The sequence below is a fragment of the Macaca thibetana genome, chromosome 4 (assembly GCF_024542745.1).
Source record: "Macaca thibetana thibetana isolate TM-01 chromosome 4, ASM2454274v1, whole genome shotgun sequence".
Classification (NCBI taxonomy): Eukaryota; Metazoa; Chordata; class Mammalia; order Primates; family Cercopithecidae; genus Macaca; species Macaca thibetana.
In genome coordinates this window covers 7060969-7074632 of record NC_065581.1, presented here as the reverse complement: position 1 = coordinate 7074632, position 13664 = coordinate 7060969, and the positions used below count along the sequence as shown (strand labels likewise).

Sequence of the window (13664 nt, the reverse complement as noted above, 5' to 3'; positions counted from 1 at the left end):
TATTGTGAAATGGTTAAATCAAGCTAACATATCTATAACCTCATATACTTACTTTTTGTTATGAAAACATTTAAGATCTATCTTAAGTTCCAAACTGAAGACATTATTTGTGTGTAAAGCTCAAAAAGAAAAAACATAATGACTTAGAAAATAATGAAACTTTCTAACTTCAACCCAATTTAAAGGAAAATTTGCAAGTCACATGTTTGAGAATTTTTTAAAAAGTGTGCAAAATCAAGCCACAAAAACAATTCCCCCTTTAATGAAGTAAAATACTTGCACTTATTCAGGATCCCTAGACCAACAGTTTGAGCAAATTAAAACCTTATTTCTGAAACTTACATTTGAAAAAATGTAAGTTGGGTCAAAGAAATTCTAGTGTGGACAAAATGGTGGTATTTAAAGCAAAAATTTGGCCTATGCAAAAAAAAAAAAAAAAAAAAAAGAAAAAAAAAAAAAAGGCTGCAGTGATGCACACTGGTCGCCGGCAGAGTGGGCTGCGGAGGCCAGTTGTATCTAACAGTTGTGCTCAAAACAACAAATGGTGCATTCATAAACTGCAAAAGCAGAGGCTGTTCAGAGGCTGTAAAGTCTGCACCCGAATGATGAGCGGCCGACTTTGCTGTTGTTCCACAGTAAGGGAGTGAAAAAAAAAAGGACTGAATTCAGTTAGAAGCACAGGCTGTCACTTCAGCTGTGGCAAAACGGTCTAGATAAAGAGGCCCCAAGCACCATTTACTCTCTTCTAACAGGAGCTGGGCCTAATGATAATTGAGTCAACACCTCTACATAAGATAATACTTACTGCATGAGCCAGTGTCAGGGGAAAGCCCATCTAGAAACCAGAATGTGCACCTCCCCACACCCTTCTTGGTTTAAGAAAATATTCAGCACCACAAAACCCATAGTCTCAGACCAAGGGAGTGAACGACTATAGCCTGATTACCTGTGACACTGCCTCTCCATACCCTTAACAAAAGAAACATCTGGTACCAGCTACTAGCATCCCTGAAAACTGTCAGAGCTCCAACTTCTTAAAAAATTAATGAGCCACATTTACACCTGCCGGTGCTGAAGGTCTATCAGGGCTAACACAGGAACCACAATGCCTCACTTAATAGAAAACACTGAGGTTTGCAGCAGGCAAGCAAGCATCAGATGGGAGAATTTCCTTATGCATCATTTCCTAACCCTTTTAGCTGTATTTTCCCCAAAAATCCCAGTGGCTCAAATGTATTCATTTGTCTCAAGACAAGTTTCCAACACAAATATAAAAGTGACCTGTTTCTAAAGCAGTTTTGAAAGCTTTATTAGGGCTTTGTATTTGCATCGCCTGGGAAGCTTCCAATGGCCATGCCCCAGTCAATGGTTCATGCTCCACTAGAACCTCCTGGAGTGGGGTCCCCGCATGTGCAGAAGAGAAAAGTTATCCCCCCATGAAGAATGAAGAATCACAGTTAGGAGAAAAGCAACCACCAAAGGTGGTGAAGCAAAAGTGAGGTAAGTCTCAAAGTGGAGAGAGGTGGTGCCACGTCAAGTCACTGAACTCGTTCTAGGGTCCTAGAGTGCCTGGTGCTGGGGTCCTGCCTGCCCGGCCTTGGGGCAGAAGTCAGTGCCCTGGCTTGGTAAGCTGGCCCACGTGGTTCTGCCCATCACATGGCTGCAGAGGAGCCAGCTCACGAAACGGGCCTGCTGGGGGTCAAGCCTGACCCCACGAACCGTCTTAGACTAAGACAGGGCACACTCAGCAAGGCACCTGGCAGCAGGCAACCTTTAGCCACCCGGAACAGCCTGATGGTTACCAAACAGTGACCTACTGCCCTCACTGGTGATGTACTTCCAGTACAGAACATCGAGAAACTGCGTCCTGGAGGGAGACTTGACACTGAGGGCAGGCGGGAGAGATAAGGGCGTCCAGCTTTGCGGGGGACAGGCACCGGGTGGTGCCAAGGGCAGCGCAGCTGGGAAAGGCACGGGAGCCGGCTCTCGGAGGACGGTGTAAAAGTGGAAGCCACAGGAACTGACTGGGTTTTGTGTGGTCCTCCACCTCCATTCTCAGAAAATAGCCTCTTTTTTTTTTTTTTTTTTTAAGACGGAGTTTCACTCTTGTTGCCCAGGCTGGAGTGCAGTGGCGCGATCTTGGCTCACCACAACCTCCACCTCCCGGGTTCGAGCGATTCTCCTGCCTCAGCCTCCTGAGGAGCTGGGATCACAGGCGCGCGCCACTACGCCCAGGTAATTTTTGTATTTTTTTAGTAGAGATGGGATTTCACCATGTTGGCCAGGCTGGTCTCGAACTCCTGACCTCAGATAATCCGCCAGCCTCGGTCTCCCAAAGTCCTAGAATTACGGGCGTGAGCCTATGGGCGAGGGCCACCGTGCCCGGCCCTGAAAAACGGCTCCTTTTAGAAAGGAGAGGCAATTATCCAGCCCTCTGCGGAAAGAGCCAGAAAGGCCCTGCCTCCTGGCCCGGCCACGCGGCTGCCCGTTCTCCTGGGCTCTGTCCTACACACGCGGCGGCTGCCCGTTCTCCTGGGCTCTGTCCTACACACGCCCCGCTCCTTCCACGTCCACTGTGCCGCAGCAGTGTCTGCACCCCTCCTCCTCGTCAAAAAAGGCTTTAAGGAGCATTTTCTAGATACGCGGTTTTTCTTTTAAACAAAAGTTTTTGGAGCTACCCATTATGAAATACCCTGCTACATGTTTTTATTCTGAAATAGCCATCAGGGAAGCCAAATGTTTCAATGGGGACTTATTTGGGGAAAAAATTACATAATGCGAGTAGGCATGCTCATGTCTATGCAAATCTTGTGAAAATTTAAAAGTGGTCACAGGCTAAATGCCCTCTGGCCAAAAAAGGAGGGGGGGGGGGCACGGATTCGCTCCAAGCACACTCATCTAATCTTTCCCTGACAGGAATTTATTATTATTTTTAAGGAGCTGAGTTGCTAAAGGCATCTGAAGAGCTCTGGTTGTTCATTAGGTTGTGTTCCCAGCGGCCGTGCCCTTCGCAGCTGAGGAAAGAGCGGCAAGGTCCGCTGGAAGACGCGGCTCTCCTCACAGGGGAACGACAGCGCGAACGAACACCGAGCCCCGCCCCGCCCGGCCCCCGCCAGCCAATCGGCGCCCGCCGCCCTGACTGATGGCCTCGCTACCCGCTCACCGGACACCCACCGCGGGAGCCCTGGGGGCGGCCCGAGGGGGCCCCCGCGGCAGTGGAGCCCTGACGCAGGCCAGCCCGGGCAGTCGGCTGCCCGCTCGCCGCCTGCCGCACTCGCCTGCCGCACTCGGACGAGGAGGGCACAGACAGACCCTCGAGGCCCCGGGAGGGCAGCCGGGCGCCTTCGGCTATGCGAACACAACTCTACTCAGACCGTGTTCCCGAGGCACAATGGCTGCCCGCCTCTGAGGGAAGGCACCCGCTGTCTTCCCCTCGCCCCTCCCCAGAAACAGAACAGGGTGAAAAGACCGTCCGGGGCGGGGCACGGGTCACCCACGCTGGCGCTCGAGGGCCGGCGCGCGCCAGCCACCACACGAAGCCTGGCGCGTGCAAGCCCACCTGCGAGCAGGACCAAGTCCACTTTCAAGTTTAGGGACACCACCCTAAGGAACAACTCTTGTCTAGCTCCGCAACTTTCCACTTCAGCCTTAGTCAAGGGGCAGAGCCCGAATCCGCTGTCCAGCTAAGGAGTAAAAGGAGGGCCCAGCGGCCTCAATACCTATTGGATCCGAGGAGCAGGAGGAAAATAATTTTTGTCAGCAATTTCTTACATGTTCATGTCCTTTTCTCTAAAAATAAGCACAAATCACATTCTTGTTTTCGAAAATGATAGGCAAAAGATGGGGAACATTACATGATATCCAAAACATGTTTATTCTATATCTGTGTTTCAGATTTCATCTCAGCACTTGGTTTACGAGTTACTGTGCTAACTCCAGAAACGAAATAGATTATCAGAAGGCAATCCTGAAAAATATTTGAGAAAGGGAAAAAAGGATATCCCTATAAAATTCAAGAGTCTTCAGAATCACCGTGATAAGTGTTACATGATGTCTTTGATGGGGCCTCGAGAATCTTTCATCCTGGAAGGCAGCCCTGAATAAAACTTTGTTTAATTGAAAGAAAAAAAACCACATGTTTTAAAGTCACTTGTCTTGCCACTCACAGCATCAGAACAAATGTTTTAGCTTCAGTACATACAAAAGCTGGCAAAGAAGCCATGTGGCAGGCCCACGTAAAGAGACTTAAAGTGTGAAGCCTGATGTTCTTTCCCCTAAATTCTCAATAATTAAAAAAAATTCAACATCCATGTGACCTTGGACTCTCTCATTTTCATCTGTCTCTTGCAGTACACTCTCTTTGCTAACCATTCAGCACACTGCAAGCTCTGATAAAAGTAGTTAATGTTTACTGAAACCTGCGCATGAACTGTACTAAACCTGATAGGAATGAAAAAGGCAAAGTTCTGTTAACAGCATCTATGTACAATAAAAAAGGTGGGTGGGGGAATGGACCAAGAAGGAATTTTTTTCTAGTCTGAATCTAAAAGTTCTGATAAAATATAAATTTCCAAAGTCTAATGAATTGACTCAATATATACTACCAATTAGAAGATACTTTTAATCTATTTTATCTTTTTGGAAAATTCTGAACACAAATATGCCTAAATGGTTTTACAGATTGTTTTTACAGAACTTAAATCTGTTTATATTTCATGTTCTCTCATACTTTTTTTGAAGGCCCAACTACCTGATCAATAACCATTTCAGTTATATTGTCAAATATTTATTCGTCTGAATAGCTACTACACATAGGTTATAGCTGAAGAACTATTTCATGCAAAAATATATTTAACATTTCAACAGTTATCATCTAAAATATTTTTTCTCCCCTTAACTCCAAATGTAAACAGTTAACTTCAGTCAAATCAGATCTTTAAATTTTAACATTTCTTACCATTACATTCACTCAAAGTATATTGAGTTAAATATCAGAACCTACTGATATTTTTAACTTACTGATACTGTCTTTTCCTCCCATTTCTACACTATCCCTTTTTCTCCAATTACCTCAGTTAAAATAAAATTTCAACTTACAAACATATACATACACACACTGTACCCAGAACAGGATGCTCTCAGGTGTTTAAAGCCAACTTTCTCTCTCCCCCATCCCCCCTCCCACCTTTGCTTAAAGGGCAGCAATAGAACCAGTCACCTTGGAAACAAACATCACTCAGTGTTTGCAGAACAAACAATGGTACCTTTTCAGCCAGTACCAGGCAGGCAGGGCAAGGGGCAGCCAAGCAATTCTGGGCCTTACAGGAGTGTTAACATATTGTATTCATTCAGTGCACGAAAAAGTAGTTCAGTACTAAAAGTGAAATGCTCTCAAATGTGTGAACCTTTGGCTAGAAACATACACAAAAGTGAGTAAGGTTTAATCAAATAAGGCTACCCACTAATTAGAAAAAAAATCTTTTCATTATTTTTGTAATTGTTTTACATAACTCATAAGGTAAACTATACTCTTGTTAAAGAGGATTACCTTCTCCAGCAACTAGGAACAAGTTGCTTTTAAAAACAAAACAAACAAAAAGTGTCATCTAATTGCTCCCATGAAACAATCATATTCATGTCACTTTTGTCCCAATATGCTAGCTTATAGTGATTTTTAAATGTGTATACTGCTGGGTGCGCCTTAACCCATTTGTGAATTTCTGGTATTAATAAAGAAATATGAGTGTGAGCTAGAAACTGTCAATTTTTAGAGCACTTTTTGAAACAGGGCCAAACAGATACAGAAATCTATAAGAGCCTTGGATAACAACCACCACTTTGACCTTGGATAACAACAATTACTAAACTTTCATTTTCTGAAGACTTACAAAACCTATCATCTGGGGTAGCTCAAGTTTTAGGGGAGATTCTTTTGTAACTGTTTTTAAAAAGCTCAACTGGATAGTTAATTTAAAAAATATTCAAGTGTCCTTCAGATCCTTCAGAATGAACTTTTAAATGTTCAACGTAAGTAACAGTTTCCTCCCTATTCTGGGTGTGTGCCGAAGTTTTCCTTCCCACCAATTAAGAGAGAAGGCTGGGCCTAACTGAATTATTTGGACAGGAGTTTGATGTCAGTTAAATACCACAGTAACTGGCATTTTCTATCACCTCCAGACTAAAGGACAAATGCCTAATTAACATGGACCAACATGCAGCTTAAACTGGAAAAGTGCCTGTCCTTTTTCTTTCTTTTCTTTTTTTCTGAAAGATTTAGGTCTTTAACATCCTTGAGTTAAAGTGCACAAAGGGTGTCTAATGCCATCTGACTGAGGTGTAAAAGTCTAATTAACTAATGCTTTTTGCAGCGATAGTAAATCAGTTAACATTATTAATCTTCCTGACTGGGCATAAGTGAGTGAGGAGGGCTATTGAAAAGGAGCTAAACAGTTAGACTGGGTACCCTTGAAAAAGAAAAGGAACTCTGAAAGTGATGACTGATGATACTGAAAATAACTGAGAAATACTTAAAATCCAGCCGCTCGCCGGGCCTAGCACCAGGCAAGAGACTCTGAAAGCTGAGGCTGCAACTCCAGGGCAGGGAGAGGAAGAGGAGGAGCTAGGCGGCGGTGAAATGACTCTCATCTCCCATCCTTCCCTCCCAGCATCACCGAGAGAGACACGACTCTCACGTGCTGGAGGCTTCCCTGCCTTAAATTAATGCGGTACCTTTCCAACTAATGTTTTTGGTAGACCAAACAAAACTTTGGAGTAGTCTGAGCGAATGACTCCAACAGTGGAGCCAGTTAGGCTAGTTTCAATTCATCAACAACTATCTTAGCGTTTGGCTTCTTAGTTTTATCTGCCTATGTGTTTGGCATCCAAAAATGCACATGCATATCATACTCATGTTAGCAAACCATACTTTATCAAAGGCACTTCCTGCATGCAAACATCTGAAGAGAAAAGGCCAACAGCCAAACAATTTCTGCACCAGGGCTTGGTCTGTGTCCTGAGACAATCGCAGTAACTGCAGTCATGCCCTCCACCCTCTTTTCTGGATTCCAACCCTCTATTCCCTGTACCCCAGTCCACAAGGTAGCTCCTTCCCTGGGGGCCCAGGGGGAAGGGGGAGGCATCAGGTCTACCAGGTACTCTCTTGGTCCCTTGCCTGCTCCTGCCTCCTCCACGCAGGCCTTCCCAGGAAAGCCAAGGGACAGGACTGCCCAACTCCTGACAGCAGCTGGATGTGATGAGTTAGCTCTGGGCTTTGTGGAGGGAACTCCCAGTGCTGAGCTACTCCCACCGCCAGATCCTGGGTGATGACCCTAAACCCAGCAAGCTTCCTCCATCTTCTTGAAGAACATCTCAAAGGAGCAGAGTTGGAAAGGGAAGTGAAAGAGGGAGGCCAGGTGCCACGGTGGCTTCATCTTTTCCCCTCCTCAATATTTCTATCAAGTTTCTGTTTCACTGCCACCTCACATAAGGGGGATATGAACGTAGGCATACTTTTTAATGAAATTCTGAGGCAAACACAACACGTTTGGTTAACAAAGGGCTTTCACAAGCCACCTGATAATAAAGAACTCTTGAAAACATCAGGCTTCAGAACCCAGTTCATCCTGAATAAAGATATTTATACTTTATTATTTTAAATGTCTTTAGAAACTGTTGTTACTTTGCACACCATTATACCTAAAAATCATCTCTTCTCCTGTTCAAAAATGTAGGTTCAAGAGAAAACTTTTCATCTGTACTCCTCCTAAGTTTATTATATATTCATGACCTCCTCCTCAAATAATGTCTCAGGCTGAGCGTAGTGGCTCATGCCTGTAATCCCAACACTTTGGGAAGCTGAGGCTAGAGGATTGCTGGAGCCCAGGAGTTGGAGACCAGCCTGGGCAACATAGCAAGACCTTATCTCTATTTAAAAATAAATAAATAAATAACATCTCTTACAAAGAGCTTAGTTGTTTACTATTATCTCCATATTGCCTAGTCATGGGGATCTCAAGCTACTGAAGGGGGGAGAAACCCTAGCCAATTAAACAATTATCCAAAACAAACTAAAATCCTTAAGATATAATTTATAACTCATTTCTACTTTTTAAAATACTGGCATTACTGACATCTATAAACAAAGGCAAGAGAGAAGGTGCAGATGAAGTCCCTTTTCAAATCAAACTTCTACTCAAATCAAAATTGTAAAATTATTTTGGAATTCTTAAAATAAAATTTGGTGGTGTTTTTCCCCCAGAAACCTGTGTGAGGTCAGTTCCATCAAAAGTCATCATCACCCCGATCACTCCTCAGACATGGAATCTCATTCAGTTGAGACCAACAGTTGGAGAAGGTACTGGTCCCATTGTACAGACGGTCATAGCCCTTTAACTGAGGTCAGCTGACTCGCTTAGTCATATGATACCTCTCTCACCAGGTCCACCACATGATGGTAATTCTCCCTGCCTGTGCAGTAAAAATCCAGTTTTAGTATTAGCAGAAAATCCAAACAATGTGATCTTCCCAAACCCCATTCTTTCCTGGGCTCAGTTGATCCATACTTACTGTCTATCTGTTTTGCTAAGAAACTGCTGAAGTTTCCCTAGAGCAACTTGAAAGGGCTATAAAAGCTTGAAATAAAGATCATGTTAAATGTTTTCGAAAATATACAGATGGCACATAAAACTTAAACTGAATGCCTGCTCCCAACCCCAACTCCCAGACAAAGGTAGAATACTGGGATGCTTTTCCTGTAGGTAATGCAAGCACATCAGAAATGAGGCAGTTGCCTCCCCTGCCTGCATCTTGGAGAGTTAAGTGGTGCAAGAATGCTGTTGTCATCATAAGAATAGCAATAAAAGAGGCATCACTGTGGAATAACCACAACTAAGCCACTAGACCCCATTTGAAAAAAAGGAAAATGGAGCCACAAGAGAATGAAGTCAGGTTTTTGAGAAAAGTCTCAATCTACCAGCTGGTCTTTTGGCGGCTGCCCTGCCTAAAAGCAGCTTTCAGAATGCTTAGAATTTCCCTGGATTCACGGTCCTAATCCTCTGTATGGTACTTTCCAATAGCTTCCATCCTTACAAAGGTTTTTGTTTACATTTACTGATTAAAAAGAAAGAAAATGCTGCCCATGGGTATCATCGTGTCACCTCCTAAGAAGGCACAAGGAAGATATTCTACCCATTTTAGAGATGGAAAAACCAAGGTGTGAAGTATATCTTTTTCTATTTTAATCTTAATCAAGGTTGGGCTTGCCTTCAGGACCTTACGTTAGTCTCCTAACAAACCCAGTCCTCTCTCTAATAGATCACAGTAGATTAATTAAAAGGGCCAAGGGAGAGTCATTTTCTTCATATTCCTTATTATCTTCAGTGAATAAGAACATTCATTCATTCATTCAAAGTATGTCCAAATGTTTCTTACAATCTGGCTGATTGCATTCTCTTCCCCAATTGAATTCTCTGAAATGATGAGGAAAATGAGGTGATATCAAGGGCTGCTCTGGAAACCGTTCAGTGTATGAACAGGTGGAAGAAAATATATCTTCCTAACTTGTCATACAGTGGCGTTTAGCTCTAGAGTTACAGAACTCCACTTGAAGTTCAGAACTGGTCTAATCATTATTTTCCTGACATTAGACTTTAGGGTTACATATGCAGGATCTGTCTTCCTCTAGGGCAGGAGCCCTTCAGGGAGCTATTTCAAGGGATCCACTTGTTCATTTGCTCATCAAGCATCTAGAAATCATTAAATTTACATATATATACTGTTATTTTGCAAGTGTATGAAGATGCTGCTATATTTAATAAAGGTAAGTGCCACTAAAATGTTGATAGAATTTTTCTATCGTTAGAGCTTCTCAACAGAATCTAAAAAAATAATTAAAATCATACGTGGTCCGGAAATTTTTTACATTAAAAGAGTACCTTACGTTTAAAAAGATCGGGAATAATTGCTCTAGAATGTCCAAATAACATGACATTGATTAAAGAAAAACATCCAATAAAAATACAACCACAGATAAAGGACACATCACATCATTCCTAACATTTACAACACAGTGCCCTATGTAAGAGGACAAACACCTTCCTCTCAAGAGAGGCCAACCCTCTAGTGGAAGGACTTTTTGAACTGCTCAATTTGTTTTTCATCAGTAACCCTGACGTGTTTGGGGTAATAAGATGACAGATCACATGCTATCCAAAAATAAACACATTTTGTCAGTTCAGTATTTTCCTCTTTAAAATAAATTTCTGATGAACTACGTATTCACAATTTACCATAAAAAGTTTAATACTATGTTGGTTTCATGTAACCTAGAAGAATACCTTTCCTTCACCCACACAATGAGTGCCCAGGGATTGCAAAATAATTAAAACATTAGCTTATGACTCTGCCCCCTAAAATTATGTCACATCAAAATGTGATTTTCATGTTCAAGAATATTTGAATGCACCAAAAAAGACCTGTCATATCATACTAAAATTTTAAAACATATGGTATAAAGACATGTACAAAAATGGGTTTTTTTATTGTCCACAATAAATCCCATTTTTGTACTATGGGTATATATCCATAGAAAACCATCTAGAAGGAGATAGTATTAACAATGGTTATCTCTGACTTGTAGGCATAAACAATTTTACTTTCCTTTTTCCTTTTTGCATCATTAGGTGTTTTTACCTTTTAGTTCATTTATAATTCTTCTATTGTGGGCAAATGTGCAGTGAAATAATTAAAATTCTGATGAGAAAAGTAATTTTTAATCCTTAGGACTATTTACTTTATAATCTTAATTTAGGATAACTTGTTTTTTCTTCATATTCCTTCTTATTATCTACAATGAATAAGAACATTCATTCATTCACTCATTCCTTTACTTATTTAGAGATGGAGTCTCACTATGTTGCCCAGGCTGATTTAAACTCCTAGGTTCAAGCGATCCTCCTGCCTCAACCTCCCAAGTGGCTGGGACTTCCGGGGTGTGCCACCGTGCCTGGCTAAGAACATTTTATGATGGGTAAAAAACAATGTTTACACAGTCCTGATTTTGATTTCTTGGCTCTTGGTGGATTATTGATATAATCTGCTAACAACATCATAGTAGGAATAATTGTGGCTCCACCACTAAAGTGTTCATACAAGCCCATCCAGGAACCTGGATTTGGCAGGGTGAGCTGATGTCTAAGAGAATGTGACATGCAAGACCAGAGTTTCACATCCAGCCTGCCCCCTGCATCTCTCCAGGCCTCACTTTCCTTACCTGTAAGTTAAGGGGGTATAAGGAAAAGAAACGAACCATGCTTCCCTGAGGCCCCTTCCACTGCCATCCATGCTCTACAACTGTAAACAGGGAAAATGCAAATATCATTTAATCAAATCTTGCCAGTCATAACCACTTGTCCACTTGCCCAGGATAGATGTGAACTCATTTCACCAATTTGACTACTTGTATTGCTTGATGGATAGTATAGCAAAGATAGAAACACTGAATTAACTAAACATGTTTTTAAAAGGTTTCCATGGCTCACAAATTTTTAACTTTCCTAATCTGTGTGGCAACCCTACCCAAAATGAGGGCACATGCAGAAAAGACACTCCAACCACAACAAACACAGAGTCACTTACTGAATGTTTACATTGTATACCAGACACTGGGTATTTATAGTGTGTTATATTACAGTCTACAATCCCATGACTTAGATCTAATGACTTCCATTTTGTACTTGTAAAAAAAAAAAATCTGTTTAAAAACAGAAAAGATCTGTATGTGAAGAGCAAAAGCTGTTTTCAACAACAGTGCATGCCTATGGGTAAGACACCCAACTGCTCTGTCAATATCGCCCCCTGTGAAACAGGTCAAATAACCTGTACCTCTTCATTCCTTCAACCAATACTGACTGAGCACCTAGCATGTGCCGAGCACTATGGCAAGTGCTTGGGAGGCATCAGTGAATAAAATGCTTAAAAAGAACAAAAAGTGGCTGGGCGTGGGGGCTCACATCTCTAATCCCACCACTTTAGAAGGCCCAGGTCGATGGATCGCTTGAGGCCCAGGAGACAAGACTGGGCAACACAGTAAAACCTGATCTTGGCTGGGCGCAGTGGCTCACGTCTGTAATCCCATCACTTTGGGAGGCCCAGGCGGGTGGACCACCTGAGGTCAGGAGTTCGAGTGCAACCTGACCAACATGATGAAACCCTGTCTCTACTAAAAATACAAAAATTGGCTGGGCATGGTGGCGCATGCCTGCAATCCCAGCTACTTTGGAGGCTGAGGCAGGAGAATTTTCGTTTGAACCCAGGAGGCGGACGCTGCAGTGAGCTGAGATCACACCATTGTACTCCAGCCTGGGCAACAAGAGCAAAACTCCATCTCAAACAAACAAACACAAAAACCCCGATCTTTCCTAAAAATACAAAAACTAGCTGGGAGTGGTGGTGCGCGCCTGTAGTCCCAGGTACTTGGGAGGCTGAGGCATGACAATCCCAGGAACCCAGGAGGTGAAGGTCGCAGTGAGTCAAGATCACACCACTGCACTCCAGCCTGGGTGACACTGGAGACTCTGTCTCCAAAAAAAAAAAAAAAAAAAAAAAAAGAACAAAAAGTCCTCAAGGTGCTTAAACTATAGTACATCATTATCTCCCTCTCTTACCCCATTTAAAAATGGACAAAGCATTAGAAAACAAATCCAATAGAAGCCATCAGCTTTGGCTGGGTGTGATGGCTTACACTTGTAATCCTACCACTTTGGGAGGCTGAGATGGGAGGATCCCTTGAGGCCAGGAGTTCGACAAGCTATCAGCTTTGTCAGCCCTATTTTTACTTACTAAACAAATGCAGAAGTGAAAAGATGAAGAGCACTTGCACTGGAGTACACTGGCCTGGGTCTGAATTCAGACTCCATCACTAACTAGCCACAGTAACCTTGGGCAAGTTATTTAAACTAAACCCCAGTTTCCTCATCTGTAAACAGAAATAACAGTGAACTTATAAATTGATGCAAAGATTAAATGACATGAAATACAGACTGCAAGAGGTATAATGCCTCCTGTACATTACATTAGGTAACTGAAAAGATTAGGGTGATCTCCCCAAATGCCACCTTCCAAATCTGCAAAATGAGGATAATTATACCAATTTAATAGGACTGTTGTGAGGACTATGAAGAAAATGCACAGAAAGCATTTAACATGACTGGCATATGATGGTACATATTTTCTTCTTAGAAATGACTATTAACGGTCAGGCACAGTGGCTCACGCCTGTAATCCCAGCACTTTGGGAGGCCGAGGTGGGTGGATCACGAGGTCAGGAGTTCGAGACCAGCCTGGCCAACATGGTAAAACCCCATCTCTACTGAAAATACAAAAGGTAGCTGGGTGTGGTGGCAGGTGCCTATAATCCCAGCTACTCAGGAGGCTGAGGCAGGAGAATTGCTTGAACCTGGGAGGCAGAGGTTGCCAGAGCAAGACTCCATCTCGAAAAAAAAAAAAAAAAAAAAGAAATAACTATTAACAAAAGTGAATGGGGAGGGTAGGCATGTCAGCTTTCATAGTGAACCCCATGGCTAAAGCTACAGAGAAAGAGCTGGGGAAAGCAATTCTAGGGAAGAATGCTATGCTCCAAGGACCGGGCACCAGGCAGAGACTCCCAG

At 42.8% G+C, this 13664-nt stretch overlaps 1 protein-coding gene across 7 annotated transcripts in view; it reads right to left on the bottom strand.

The window, feature by feature from the left end:
* The window catches only part of RREB1 (ras responsive element binding protein 1), a 147580-nt gene that overhangs the window by 110204 nt on the left and 23712 nt on the right, over positions 1-13664 (bottom strand). The gene's annotated exons all lie outside the window — the stretch shown is intronic.